This window comes from Chrysochloris asiatica, unplaced genomic scaffold (genome assembly GCF_000296735.1).
Source record: "Chrysochloris asiatica unplaced genomic scaffold, ChrAsi1.0 scaffold00131, whole genome shotgun sequence".
NCBI lineage: Eukaryota > Metazoa > Chordata > Mammalia > Afrosoricida > Chrysochloridae > Chrysochloris > Chrysochloris asiatica.
The window spans coordinates 3,852,011-3,868,435 of record NW_006408649.1 but is presented as its reverse complement, the minus strand read 5'-3'; the positions used below and the strand labels follow the sequence as shown (position 1 = coordinate 3,868,435).

The 16,425-nt window shown below is 38.0% G+C and overlaps 1 pseudogene; it reads right to left on the bottom strand.

The window, feature by feature from the left end:
- Positions 1–3,201: 3,201 nt before the first annotated feature.
- On the bottom strand, positions 3,202–4,553 carry LOC102826923 (annotated as a pseudogene).
- Positions 4,554–16,425: the final 11,872 nt, after the last annotated feature.

Here is a 16,425-nt window from a genome sequence, read left to right as displayed (position 1 = left end):
TACAGATTCCTCATGAGCACAATTAAGTGTTCCAGAATACTCATGCTTCACAATGTTGTCCATAGCTTGTCGTGCTCCACACAATCAAAAGCCTTTGGATAGTCAATAAAGCACAGGTAAACATCTTTCTGATAGTCTCTGCTTTCAGCCAAGATCCTTTGGACACCAGCAATAATTTCCCTCATTCTACAGCCTCTTATGAATCTGGCTTGATTCTCAGGAAGTTCTCTGTCAATGTATGCTTACAGCTGTTTCTGTATTCCCTTTAGTAAAACTTTACTTGCATGGGATATCAAAGAAATTGTCCAATGATTTTGCATCCATTGGGTCACCTCTCTTTGGAATGGGCACAAATACAGATCTCCTCTAATCAGTCAGCCAGATAGTTGTCTTCCAAATTTCCTGGCAGCTATGAGTGAATGCCTCCTGTGCCGCCTCACTTTCTTGAAAAATTTCAGTTTTTATTCCATCAATGCCTGGCACCTTGTTCTTTGCCAATTCCTTCAATTAACCATGGACTTCCTCCTTCAATATCATTGGCTATTGATCATATGCTACCTCTTGAAATGGTTGAACATCAACCATTATCTTTTGGTACAGTGACTTCCATCTTCTCTTGATGCTTTCTGCATCATTCAATAATTTGTCCAGATAATCTTTCAATAACAAAAGTTGAGACTTGAATTTTTTCTTTAGTTCCCTCAGCTTGAGAAATGCGGAACATATTCTTCATTTTTGGTTTTCTGATTCCAGAGTTTTGCACATTTTGCAGCAATATTTGGATTTATCTTCTCAAGTTGATCTTTGAAATTTTCTGTTCAGCTACCTCCTCATTTCTTCCATTTACTTTAGCATCTCTACTCTGTAGAGCAAGTTTTAGTGTGTATTCTGATATCCATTTTGACCTTTTCCTTATTTCTTTTCTTCTTAATGACTTTTTGCTTTCTTCATGTATGATGTTCTTGATGTCATTCCACAACTCGTCTGGTCTTTGCTCTTTAGTGTTTAATGTATCAAATCTTTTCTTCAGATGATCTCTAAATTTAGCTGGGATATATTCAAGATCATATTTTGGCTCATGTTAACTTGTTTTCAATTTTTTTCAGCTTCAGTTTGAATTTGCATATGAGTAATTGATGGTCTGTTCCACAGTCTGCCCCTGGCCTTATTTTGACTGGTGATATGGAGCTTTTCCACTGTCTCTTTCCACAAATGTAGTCAATTTGACTTCTATGTATTCCATCTGGTGAGGTCCATGTGTATAGTCATCTCTTATGCTGTCTAAAGAAGGTATTTGAAATGAACAAATCATTGGTATTACAGAATTTTATCATGTATTCTCCAGCATCATTCCTATCACCAATGGCTATATTTCCCAACTACTGATCCTTCTTCTTTGCTCCCAGCCTTTGCATTCCAATCACCAGTAATGATCTTGATTTCATGTTTGATCAATTTCAGATTAAACAAATTGGTAGAATTCTTCTGTTTCATTTTCACTGGTTTTAGTGATTGGTGCATAAATTTGAATAATAGTGGTATTAACTGTTCTTCCCTGTAGGCTCATGGATATTATCCTATCACAGACAGCATTGTATTTCATGACTGATCTGGATATGTTCATTTTGACGATGAATGCAACACCATTCCTCTTCAATTTGTCATTTCAGGCATAGTGAACAATGTGGTCATCATATTCAAAATGGCCAATACCAGTCCATTTCAGCTCACTTATGCCTAAGATATCGATGTTTATGTGTTCAATTTCATTTTTGAAAACTTCCAGTATTCCCAGATTCTTATTTCATACATTCCATGTTTCCATTTTCAGTGGATGTCTTCAGTTGTGCCCTATCAGCAAATGAAGGTCCTGTGGGCTTTACTCCAGACATCGTGGTCAACTCTACTTTGAGAAGGCAGCTCTTCCCCAGTCGCATTTTGAGTGCTTTCCAACCTTAGGAGCTCATTTTTTGGAACTATATCTGACAGTGTTTCTCTGCTATTCATAATGTTTTTAGTGACTTAATATTCCGAAGTAGTTCGTCACTCTTTCTTCCTAGTATGTCTTCGTCTGGAAGCTCATCTGAAACTTGTTCACCATGGGAGACCCTGCTAGTATTTAAAATACCAGTGGCATAGCTTTCAGAATCACAGTAACTCATAAGCCACCGCAGTACGACAAACTGACAGACGAGTGGTGGAATATACATATATGTGTGTGTATATGCATATGTATATATAGATAGATAGATAGAGAGATAGAGAGAGAGAGAGAGAGAGAGAGAGAGAGAGAGAGAGAGAGAGAGAGAGAGAGAGAGAGAGAGCTCTAGTAGTGTAGTGGTTACGAATCGGGCTGTGAACCTTAAGGTCAGCAGTTCGAAACTACCAGCTGTTCCGCAGGAGAAAGAGGAGACTTTCTACTCCAGTAAAGATTTACAGACTTGGAAACCCTGTACAGGGTCGCTATGAGTTGGAACCGACTCCACGGCACATAACAACAACAACAACTCTCTCTATATATATACGTTATCCATAAATATTTATATTATTAGTAGTAAGATTCCATGTTCAAAAGTTTACATCATCACGTATTTGGAGAAGAGTTATATAAGCATTGCAAAGTAACTCATATCATCATAAAAATATGTCATTTCTTCATTTGGAGAAAGTTGTAGGTATTTACATTTATAATTCTATGAAGGAATACTACACTATCACCTAGCAACTTACTGCTTAAAAATGCTTGAAGTAAAATGTTAAGAATGACCACTGCTTTTCTCCATATATTGAGTGGCAGAATAGGCAGAATGTAAAGGGGAATCAGTAACCTTTCAAAACTGGTGAACTTTACCAGTTTTCAGAAGCAAAACTGAATTTCAATACATTTTGACATGAACTTCTCTCAACACATTATCAAGATGTTTGAAGTAAAAGAGTTGCAACATGAAGTTTGAATAATGGTGACATTGAAAAAACTAGTCAAGATTGTTGATAAAGCACCCAAAAATATCACTGTGGTTCTTTGCAATTGGACAAAACCATGATCTGTTACAAAAGTAGATCATACATACAAAGATTTAAAGAACATTAACTTTTTAGCTGAAGGCTGCAGTCCTTTTAAAGGGATATCCTCAAAAATGCAACAAATAGTAGATTTAAGTATGCTAAACTCATACAATGTTGAAGAATGTGATGTCTTTTTTAATAGAGTCTTCCTTGACTGCGATTTCCTTGTGCTCCTCAACCTCAGCCACCTTAACTTCCCTGAAGGTTCCTCTAATAATTAAAGTTTCCCAAATTGCTGCTATATTTCCCATTAGGAGGAGTATAAGTTTGTCTGGCATCCTGTTTTAGATTTCTTGGGTGGTGAACCTGAAGTTTTATATTCATTTTCTCTTTTTTTGCCCCAACTCAACCTTATGTACAGGTCCCCAGGATAGTGTTACTGTGCTCTTATAAAGAAGGAGGAATGTGGAAGAGATCCTTGAATAAAACTTTGCTATTGTTTATCTTCAATGTAACAACTTTAATCTTGTTCTTTCTTTAAGGCCTCTCCTGTTTTACCCTGGAGAGCCCTGCAAAGGTGTCATACACCTTCAGACCCCAGGCAAAGTGCTACAGACTGATTTTGAATCTTTGAGCTTTTCTGCATTCACTTTGACTATTAAGAAATCTGGAAGTTTTTGGCCCAACTGGTGAAAACTATACAATAAACATTTCCGCATAACTGAACTTCAGCTTAGTTTCTTCATTTCTGGCATTTCCCCCATATTTTGCTTCTTCCAGAAAGAGAGGCATGAACTCTAATAACTTATCAAATAGTTTCCTTACATTTGTCTCAAACTTTTCCATTTATTTCACTACACAATGAACTCATCTCTGCTAACAATTTCAAAACCTCCAACTATCAGTCAAGACCCTCTACTGGAATAGTCAAGGAACAGAGTTTTAGAAGAACTTGATCACGGAATTAAGTAACAAACGTTGTAGAATGAATATTTTTAGAGAAGAGGGCCACTGTCTGCCGATTACATTGCAAGAGCCTGTCAACACAGCTAGGATCTGAGGGGTTGAAGGTCTGTTCCAGGTCAGCCCACTTGACCACAAACTAAACAAGTTGCTGTCTTCCACTCACTGTCTGTAAACTATTTAGCCAGGATAGTATCTTCATGAACAGAATAAGTTATTCATCTGTCACATCTTCTAGAAACTTTTTGGATTCAGTTAAGAAAAGTTTTTCTCCTTCCATTGTTAAGACTTCTGTTATAAGTCTTAAGTTTTAAAGATAGGAATTTGATTACTTGTTCTCTAACAATGTTTTCTTCTTGAAGTATTTGACTGAACAAACCTGAAGTCCCTTTTGCATTGAAAGCAGAACCAGCCAATTCTGGAAAATTCATCAAAATTTTTGAAATAAACTTAGTGGCTATTCTTTTTTCCTTGGTACCACGTTTCACACCATCCAGTATGACTTGATAGGAATCATTATGCTGGCCTACTTGCTCCATGGCATCAGCTAAGATGCCATTGTTGTGGTAAAGCTCCTCCACCATCAATGTGACGAGCGACAAGCCCAGGATCTACTCCTGCTCTCATCGTCTGGCACCATCAGTGCCTCTGAAGTTCTCCAAACCTGCGGCCCACTCTATAACACCTCCAGCAGATACGAATGTCACAGCTAGTCCACAACGGACATTTCTTATGTTTCAAAGGACTATATTATAGTAGTATTCAACCAACATTGACACCCTAATTGTTATAGAATGACACTTTATCAGTTTTTAAATGTTTTCACATATTGCATTAACTATGTCATATCTTTTTTATTGTTCTAAAAAGTGAGATACATAAAATTAGTTAGTGAAATATCATTGTCACAGAATGAAGGTGTTTACCTTCCATCACTCCCTTGATTCTTTTTAGTATATTTATTGTGCCGTCTATAGCAATTGGACTTATGCTGTAGTGCTGTAGGATCAACACTGGACTGTGAACCACAAGGTTGGCAGTTCAAACCCACCAGCCACTCCTCAGAAACCCTATAAAGCAGGGATGGGAATCTTTTTCTGCCAAAATTTCTATCATTCATGCTCCATACAAAATTATTAACTTAAAAATTAGATGTTATATGTGGTCAAACATTTAAGTATGTCACCTTTAATGTGATGACTGGAACTGTGGTTGACTTGGCAGAGCCAAACCAAATGATTTATGAGCCTTATATGGTCCACAGGCTGGTGATTCACACCTGTGCTATAAAGGGTCGCTGTGGAGCTCTGGTAGCATAGTGATTACAAATCAGGCTGTGAACCACAAGGTCAGCAATTCGAAACTATTAGCTGCTCCATGGGAGAAAGATGAGGCATTCTGCTCCAGTAAAGGTTTACAGCCTCGGAACCCCTGTACAGGGTCGCTATGACTTGGAACCGACTCCCCAGCACACAGCCATGAGTCAAAACTGCCTTGAACACACTTAACAACAACATATAGCTATTATTATGAAAAATTCCATAAACATTAAATTCCTATTTATAAAAAAATAGTACCAGCAATGTTTTGAAAGCAATATAGCAAGTTTTGTGCATATCTGTTTTTTTGGCCCCCTGTTAACACTAGCTACTTCGTCATATGCATATTTCTTAATATTATGAATTATGAATTTGTCTACAGTTCCCTTCTGAAGCAAATAACCCCAATGCATGCACTAAGAGAGAATCATAAATCAGTAACTGCAGTAAATGATTGTTTTCTACTTCCTAATCAACAGTACCTAAATATTCAGATTCATTTTTCTTATGTTCCAATCATACAGAATCATTACTCTTTTTTTAATTCTTACTCAGTCCATTGAAAGAAAGATTTACTTTTCTTACCATATACCTTGATACTGATATTATTCCTTCAAGAAAAATGGTATTTTAGTGATGATATAACGCTCTCTGTGGCACTAAACTGACAGAGTCTATCTGTAAAACGACAGTGTGAGAAACATGATAATTTCATTTAACAAGAACAGTGCTAAAGAGATAAACCATGAGAAAACTTCAAGAAAACAGTTCATTTTCCTATCTAACATGACATATACTACCTTATACCTATTAATTTATGATGAATGTAGCTGGATATTTCCAAAACTGAGAATTAAATGAATATTTTATGAGCATCATATGAATAATATGTCCTAAACTCTGTTTATATGCTAAAATGTTTTACACTCCCTAAAAATTTGATAGGCAAGTCATACAGATCATAAGATAGACAGATAAATCTGAAATGTGGCTTACATTATTATTATTATATTATGATTGTTATGATTATTTCAGAAAATTAAACAAAATAATAAAATACAGTAGTCAAAGCTTTTTGTTTATGTCATTCTTTTATAATATAGATGGAACCTGAAACTTGGTAAATTTAAATGACTTATCCACAGGTAAGCAATGGAGACATCTAGACTCCCATTGCTTGGTAACTAAGTCTCCAAAACACCTGGCTTAATTTGTTAGGCTCCAGGGTTTTATTTTTAGGTTGGTTATTATGAAAAAGTAGGACCTAAAAACTACCATGAGCTGTCTTCTTGCTTTTGAAGGAACACATTCAATGAACAGATGTTTATAAAACCCATATAGACTAGACACTCTTCAAGGTTCTGGGATTAAATTGGTGATCTACACCAACAGGAAAGCCTTATTTCTGTCCTCATTGAACTTAAAACCTGTCTTGCTACTCTCATAAGAATATATGAAGTTCCTCAATTGGAAATGTTTTCTGAAGATTTAAAGATGCTTTGTCCCCAAATAACTTGGCTGAAAAATATACTAGAATACCTTACCACATTTACAGCACCCCACACAATACAAACACACACACACACACACACACACACACACACACACATATATAGTGAAGTGCCATTGAGTCAGTTCCTACTCATAGAGACCCTGTATAATGTTTCTGAGGAGAGGCTGGTAGATTTCAACTACCGACTTTGTAGCTAGCTGTCTAGTGCTTATGCCACAGTGCCATACTAGGACTTCATAAATAATGCTAGCAATAGTTAATATTCCATTGAGCATATTTAAATGATATGCTTTATGTACTTTAGATGTATTTAGTCATTAAATATACACAGCAGTCCTTCCTTTTATAGGAGAATAAATGAGAGGAAGAATTTTCATAGTGACAGCAAGCTGACAAGATGTACAAGTTTTGGAACGGGAAGCAAAGCAATTGGCTCCAGAACCCACATCTAACAATGAGGTCGCACCCACTGCAACTGTGCATTTCCTGCCACTATGCTGGACTCCTGTGATGCATTGCACTAAACACACATCTAACTATGGGTGGCACCCACTGCAACTGTATTTCTTGCCACTGTGCTGGACTCCCGTGGTGCATTGCACTAAACACAATTTTGGCACATTTCTGCCCATATATTCACATATGTAAACTTGTCTTTTCATATGAGGCAAGGGTCAGGTCTAATGTCCTACAGAAGCCTAATTAAAATACTCATTTAATGTTTATGTCTTATTGTGTTAATCATGCACAGTGATAGTTGTTGTTGTTAAGTGCCGTCGAGTCGGTTTCGACCCATAGCGACCCTCATCTTTCTCCCGCAGAGCATCTGTTAGTTTCAAACTGCGGTTCGCAGCCCGATTCATAACCACTATGCTATCAGAGCTTCTCTGATATATTATCTCTGTTTATACACATACACATACTAGAGTGAGTCAAAACGTTTCCACACTCTGGTTATGTTAAAACAGCCATCCATATCCACAGCTGATGACAACACTGAATGTGAACATGAAATGATTTTGTTGAATAGATGAGTAACAGTGAATTATGTGGCAAATCATTGCAAATCAGCCATGGCTCTGCCTATGAAATAATCAGTGACAGACTTGGGCTTAGAAAAATTTGCAAGATAGGTGCTGAAACAACTCACAAAAGAGCATAAACATAATTGTTTACACATCTGCAAACAAAATTTGAACTGATACTCAAAGGAAGGTAAAAGTTCCTTTTTAAAAAAAGCATTACTGGTGGTGAGACATGGATTCATTACTACAGGCTTGAGCTAAATGGCAGAGTATGGAATGGAAACATCCTCTATCACCTCCCAAGAAAATGATCCAAAGTCAGCCATCAGTTGGAAAATTAATCCTTACATTTTGTGGGATTATCAAAGGCCACTATTGGAATACTATCAGGAAAAAGGATCAACAATCCAAGGTGCTCATTACAGTGAGATGCTTATGGAAGAGCTGAAGCCTAAACTTCAGAATAAATGCAGAGGATTGCTATCTAAGGGCACTGAGATCTTGCATGACAATACACATACTCATACCTCTGCCCACACTGTTGAAGTTGAAGAAGCTTCCTTTTGAAGTATTGAAGCATCCTCCCTATAGTCCTGATCTTGCTCACATGTTTGGTTCCCTGAAAGCAACCCTTCCAGGAAGAAGATTCACTTCTAATGAAGAGGGAAAAACAGCAGTGCATTCATGGCTCACAGTTCAGCCTAAAACATTTTATAATAAGGGAATATGAAAGCTTGTTGACAGATGGACAAAGTGTATCTAAAAGCAAGGAGATTTTGTCAAAAAATGATGCATGGGTCTTTTCTAAAAGATGTTTAAATCTACAGCCAGAGAGCAGATAATCAGATAATTTTTTACTCACTTGTATAATATAATATAACATAACATAGCATAACATAACAACATAACATAATATAACATTGTTGTTGTTAAGTGTTGTTTAGTCAGTTTTGACCTATAGTGAGTGACCCTGTATAGGGTTTTCAAGGAGTGACTGGTGAGCTTGAACCGCCGACCTTGCAGTTCAAACTTACCTTGTAGTCCAGTATATTATCCTGCAGCATCACACCACATAATATAATATATACCTGTATTATGTCTATTTCATTCCTGCTGTTGTTAGGTGCTGTTGAGTTGAATCCAACTCTTAGTGACCTTATGCACCTTTCACATTCTATTGTGTCCTTTTTCCATGGTAAATGATGTACGTGCATTATTTTCAATGCTAATAATACCCCTGTATAATATTCTCTCCTTGGAAACCCTATACAGGGTTACTATGAGTCAGAATCGACTCCACAGCACACCACCACTACCATCATATTATTATCCCCATTAAATAGATACATATGTTCAGTGCAGCTTAGTGATTTGTCAGTCAACACAGATCTTATTTTGGGCTAAAATTCCAGATCCATCTAATTTCTAACCTCAGTTTATTTCCACATTATTATGCTTCCTCTGAAATTGACAGATTCTGCCATGACTTTGCTATTGTAAGAGGTAGTAAACCTATCTTGACTCCAAAGGAGACAGTTTACTAAAAGTGGAGTTCGAATTTATCAAGAAAGGAACAGGCTTCTTGTTTTAAGTCTTTGTAGAGTATGGTGCCTTGGTGGACTAGTGAACCCCACCCAGAACGTTCAGACTTGGGATATTTGTATTTGAAAAGACATTCAGACCAACCCAGAATTTCTGGGAGACAAAAGATTGTTGATTGAAGGAAAGACCTGCAGGGAAAGAAGAAGACTGTTAGGTTTTTTTGAGTTTCAAGCAAGCTGTTTGCCAAGGAGGCATCAAGGCCCGAATATCTGTGTCCTAAGATAAAACCCTCTGCTAAGACTGAAAATTAAAGGCAGCTGGGGAGCAGTTTAGTATGCTCACTGGTGACCACCTGGTTCTACTTGATGAGTGCAAGTGAGGGAAATGCAGCAATGAAGATACAAGCTGAGTTTGGACATGTTCCACTGTCATCTGCTGACCTTGACATGTGAGTAAAGAGGAAGGGCTTGCCGGACTGAAGTTTAGGAAGTTGTGTGAAGCCCTGAGTCCATGGGCACAGACCTAGTCTTTGGGGATTAGGACTGAGAGTGAAGGTGTGAGCTGGTCTGAAATGCAGGGGTGTGTGTGTGAACCCCCAAACTTGATGAAGTCCCCTTTGACTTAGTTTAGATGGCTAGGGCTGAGTTAATCAGAACCCAACTAGATAAAAAGAAAGACATTTGAGACTGTGAGCAAGTGTAAATTGCTACAATTTGAAGCACTGGACTTTTGCTTATAGATACAGTTGCTTAAAATTCCAACTAGAATGAAAGATTCTTCAGATCAAGGGACATGCATGTCTTTTCAGAGTACTGGGTAGATTGTTTTTGTTAAGTGCTGTCAAGTCTATTCTGACCCCTAGCAACCCTGAATAGAGTTTCCAAGGAACAGCTGGTGAGCTTGAACCACCAACCTTGTAGTTCAAACAACTTTGCAGTCTGATGCACTAGCCCACAGTGCCACACTGGGTAGATAGGTCAGGGTAATTAAAAACCTGTCTATCAAAAATGGGGTGCTATAAAAGCATGAAGTTGTTGGCTTATAAATTTTATGGATGTGTTTAGTCTCAGAATGGGATGGAAAAGGGAGACTCTCCACTAAACAGTTTTCCTCTTTTCCAGATGGGTATGGTGAAAGGGGTTGGGGAATGATACTGATAGGATTTTATAATCAAGTGGTAAGCAATTGTTAGCAGGATTAATTGTGAATATCAAAAGTATAAACTCTAAGGTCAGGATTGATTAATTTTGCAATCCAGCTAGATTTAAAGTAAACCATCTCAGAAACAGGAACTTACGATTCCTGGACCATTAAGGGGGAAGAGGATTAGTGGAGCATGAGTTGTTGTTGTTGTTAAGTGCCATCGAGTCGGGTCCGACCCATAGCGACCCTGTACAGGGTTTCCGAGGGTGTAAATCTTTACGGGAGTAGAAAGCCTCATCTTTCTCCCGCGGAGCGGCTGGTAGTTTCAAACTGCTGACCTTAAGGTTCGCAGCCCAATTCGTAACCACTACGCTACCAGAGCTCCTTGAGAGCCCTACCTTAAAAAGCAGCAATAGCAGAGACAGCTGCTGAGTCAGGGGCATGGAGAGACAGAGCAACTGTGGACTGCAGGGTTATAAACTGAGAAAGACATTGTGCCTATAGAAAGGAGACTGGCTGCAGAATGTACACTTCAGACATTTAAATGATATATATTTTTTGTTTTGTTTTGTTGTGTTGTGTATGTGTGCAGCAATTATTTTTGTTTTGCTCATTTGTGAAACATAAGATATAAAAGGAACTGGTGCTTTTTTTTGTTTTACACATTTTAGTTACATCATGTTAGGTGCAAGTATGGCTATACAATTTTCTTTATTTAGATATTATGCATATGGTTTAATAGGCATAATATCTTAATAAAGAAAATTATGTATCCATACTTGTGCCAGTTAGGCTAACAGTGGTCTGTGATAGTTAAAATTTTGCATCAACTTGACTGGGCCAGGATTGCCTGTGGTTTGACAGTTAAGATGGGATTATCCCAGTGAGGAAGTCTAATAGTTAACTCTATGATAATTGGCTGTAGTGAGACAATCAGTTGAAAGGATGTTTTCTTGGGGGTGTGGTTTGCTCCAAATATAATGGAAACACAGAAAAAGCTTGCTCTCTTTTCCCCTGGGGACTTGGGACTCATATCTGTGGTCTGCTTGCCAGGCCTGCCTGCTGATATTTGCTTAGCTGGCAAGAACTTGGGATTTTATAATTGTGAGCCATTCCCTTAACATAAATTATTTTTTACATATACACATATACAAGATCCACTGGTTTGGGTTATCTAGAGAACTGAGCCTAAGACACCTATCCTGTTTCCAAAATATTTCACTACTATTAGCATAACCTTGTTTTTTGTTAGGTTCCATCAAGTCAGTTCGGATTAATAGCGACCCTACACACAACAGAGCTCTGGTAGCGTAGTGGTTACGAATCGGGCTGCAAACCTTAAGGTCAGTGGTTCGAAACTACCAGCTGCTCCGCGGGAGAAAGATGAGGCTTTCTACTCCCGTAAAGATTTACACCCTCGGAAACCCTGTACAGGGTCGCTATGGGTCGGAACCGACTCGACGGCACTTAACAACAACAACACAACACACAACAGAATAAAGAACGGCTGGGTCCTGAACCATCCTCCCTATTGTTGTTAAGCTTCAGCCCATTGCTGTTGCCACTGTGCCAATCCTGGGTCTTCCTCTTTTTCTTTAACCCTCCAAATGTCAAGCATGATATCCTTCTTCAGGGACTGGTCTCTCCTGATAATATGTTTGAAGTATGAGAGATGAAGTCTCACCATCCTGCCAATAAGGAGAATTCTGGTTGGGCGTCTTCCAACACAGATTTGTTTGTTTTACTGGTCGTCAATGGTACTTTCAATATTCTTCTCCAAATTCATAACTCAAATTCATTAATTGTTTGATCATCTTCCTTATTCACTGTCCAACTTTCACATGCATATGTATCTCCTGATAATACTATGGTGTGGGTCAAGTGAATGTTGATTGTGGATCCAAACAAAATGAAGTCAATGACTACTTCAATCTTTTCTCCACTTATCATGATACTATTTGCAGGTCCAGTAGTAAGGATTTTTGTTTTCTTTATATTGTGGTGCAACCTGTATTGAAGGCTGTAGTTGTTCAGCTTCAACAATAAATATTATAATCTTCTTCACTTTAAGTAAGCATGGTTGTATCACCTTCATATTGTAGTTTGTTAATGAGTCTTCCTCCTTTCCTGATGCTACATTCTTCTTCATACAACCCAGTTTCTCAGATTATTTTCACAAAATACAGATTTGAATAAGTATACTGAAAAAATAAAAACCAGGTGCACACCTTTACTGATTTTTGAACTAGTCTGTATTCCCTTGTTTTGTTCAAACAACTGCCTCTTCACCTATGTACTAGCTCCTTACAAGCAAAATTAAGTATTCCAGAATACTTATTCTCCATAAGTTTGTTGATAGCTTTTCACGACTCACTCAGTCAAAAGTCTTAGAATGAAGCATAGGTAAATATCTTTGTGGTACTCTCTGCTTTCCGTCAAGATCTGTTTGATGTCAGCAGTGATACCCTCATTCCAAGTCCTTGTCTGAATCTGGCTTGAACCCCTGGCAGGGATATTAATGCACTACTGTAGCCATTTTTGAATGACCTTTAGAACAGTTTTAATTTCATATGATAATAATGATATTGCTTGATAATTTATCCATTTCTTTTACCTGTCTCTGGAATGGCCACAAATATGGATCTTTTCATTTTAGTTGGCCAGGTAGCTATTTTCCAAATTTCTTGATATAGATGATTGGGTGTCTCCAGTGATGCATCAGTTTGTTGAAAGTTTTCAATTTGTATCCCATCATTTCCTGGACGCTTGTTCTTTGCCAATGACTTCAGTACCATTGGCTCTTGATCATTTGCTAGCTATTGAAATGATTGAACATTGGCTGTTGGTATTTTTATGGTACAGTGACTCTGTATATTCTGTTTTTCATTTTTTGATACTTTCTGCATGATTCAATATTTTTACCAAATAATCCTTCAAGATTGCAAGTTGAGACTGGAAGATTTTCTTTAATTCTTTCAGCTCAAAACTTTTGTGAGGATTCTTTCCTTTTGCTTGTGAACTCCAGACCTTTGTATATTTCATTATGATACTTGACTTTACCTTCTCCAGCTGCCCTTTGTAATTTTCTGTTCAGCTCTTTATCCTCCTCATATGCTTTAACATCTTCCATATGCTTTAGTGTCTCTATATTGGAGTTCAAGATTCAGAGTCTCTTCTCACATCCAATTTGGACTTTTCTTTTCCTTGTGTCTTTTTAATGACCCTTTGTTTTCTTTTCATATGATGTTCTGGTCTCATTCCACAACTTTTCTGTTCTTCAGTCATTAGTGTCTAATGCATCAAATCTTCTCTTAATATGGACTCTACATTCAAGTGTGATATGTTCTAGATTACTTTTTGGCACTCATGAATTTGTTATATTTTTCTTCACCTTCAGCAGGAAGTTGCATATGAACTATTGGTGGAATGGCTACAGTCTGCTCCTGGTCTTATTTTGACTGATATTGAAGTTTTCTAGTGTCTCTTACTGTAGATGTAGTCAATTTGATTTCTGTCTACTGCATCTGGTAGCAGTCATGTTTATAGCAAATTTTTAATGTTTAAAAAAGGTATTTGTAATTAATAAGTCAGTTGTTGTTGTTGTTGTTGTTATGTGCCATGGCGTGGGTTCTGACTCATAGCGATCTTGCATAGGGTTTCCGAGGCTATAAATCTTTATGGGAGCAGAAAGCCTCATCTTTCTCCTGCAGAATAGCTGGTAGTTTCGAACTGCTGACCGTGAGATTAGCGGCCCGATTTGTAACCATTACACTAGCAGGGCTCCTTAATAAGTCATTGGTGTTGTTCAATTCTATGATGTGATCTCCAGTATAATTTCTATCTCCAAGTCTTGTTTTTCCACTACTAATTCTTCCTCTTTGTTTGTTTGTTTGTTTTTAAGTTTTATTGTGAATTGTGTGACAGTTTACATTGGAGAACATTACCTTTACATTCATCCTATCGTATTTCATTTCATTGCAGTGATTATAATCCCACAATTGTATGCATCATCAAATAACCAAAGGGTACACCCTGCACGACTGACCCCGAACCATCAGCACACAGATCCTCTCCCTCCCTGAATCTAGAATCCCCAATCACTCATTCTCTTCACATCATTGTCTCTGTCTCCATCCCTGTCATCACTGCTTCTCTGGATAGGGTCCTGCACTTTACTTTTCTCCCTTGATGCTTCCAGGGACCACTGCTTCTGGAATGAAAAATCAACAACTCCCCTCCTTTTGTTACAAAATGTCTACCTTTCCTTTTCCAACATACACAGTCAGTGCTGATATCACTCAATCCCTGTTGAACCACAAGAGTCCTCTTATCCCCATCACTTTTTATCACCCCCAGCCAAACAGGTGGGAAACAACTCAGTGGAGATTCTACCTTTCTCAGTACTCTCTGGAACTAGGTTCACTATTGAAAGCTTATAAGCCAATCACTTATTGCCTTTGTAGCTCCCCCAATGTCTAAGTTACCCATCCTTGTCAATCCTGTATACCAAGGGGTGGGAGTGATCCTCACTATAAAGTTTGTTTGCTCTCTTGCCATACTGCACATGGCACTGCCTTCATGGCACATAACCACCATACACACTACCATCATGATTTTATTTATTGATCTAGTAGTGAGAATTTTTGTTTTCTTTGCATTTAGTTTCAATCCATACTGAAGGCTGTAGTCTTTGATCTTCATCAGTAAGCATTTTAAGTCCTCTTCATTTCAAGCAAGTAAGGTTGGATCATCTGCATATTGTAGGTTGTTAATGAGACTTTCTCCAATCCTGATGTCACATTCTTCTTCATATAATCCAAATTGAGTCAGTAGGGCAAAGGGTACACTCGGCTGCATATGTTTTCTGATTTTAAACCAGAATCCCATTGTTCTGTTCAAATGACTGTATTTTGGTCTATGTACAGGTTCCTTATCAACACAGTGAATTGCTCCAGAATACCCCTTATTCACAATATTATCCTTAGTTTATCATCTTCATATTTTTATTTTGTAAATGAGTCTTTGTCCAATCGTGATGCCACATTCTTCTTCATATAATTCAGTTTCTTATGTTATTTGCCCAGCATACACACTGAATAAGTATGGTGAAAGAATACAACCGTGGCACACACCTTTCCTAATTTTAAAAATTCAGTGTCCCCTCATTCTGTTTGAATAATTGCCTCTTGATCTATGTACAGGTTTCTCATGAGCACAATTACGGTTCAGAGCATTGATTCTCCACAATGTTGTCCATAACTTCTCATGATCCACACAGTTGCAAGCCTTTGCAGGTTAATAAAGCACAAGTTACAATCTTTTTTATATTCTCTGCTTTCAGACAAGATCCATCTGATGGCAGTAATGATGTCCTCATTCCACATCCTAGCATCTGTTGTTGTTGTTGTTGTTAGGTGCCATCAAGTCGGTACAGACTCATAGCGACTTATGTAGAGCAGAATGAAACACTGCCCAATCTTGGGCCAATCTCACTACTCTTGCCATACTGGAGTCTATCAATGCTGCCACCTGGCCAATCCATCTCGCTGGGGGTCTTCCTCTTTTTCTCTGACCCTCCGCCTTAGCAAACATGATACCCTTCTCCAGCGACTGGTCCCTCCTGACAATATGTCCAAAGTCTGAGAGACAAAGTTTGGCCATCTTGGCCTCCAAGGAGTACTCTGGCTACACTTTTTCCAAAACAGATCTATTGGTTCTTTTGGCAGCCTATAGCACTTTCAATATTCTCCTCCAACACCGTAACTCAAAAGCACCAATTTTTCTCTGTCCAGCTTTCGCATTCATATGAGGTTATAGAAAATACCATGGCTTGTGTCAGGCGTACCTTAGTTCTCAAGCTGAAATCTTTGTTGTTCAACACTTTAAAAAGGTCTTGTGCAGAAGATTTGCCTAA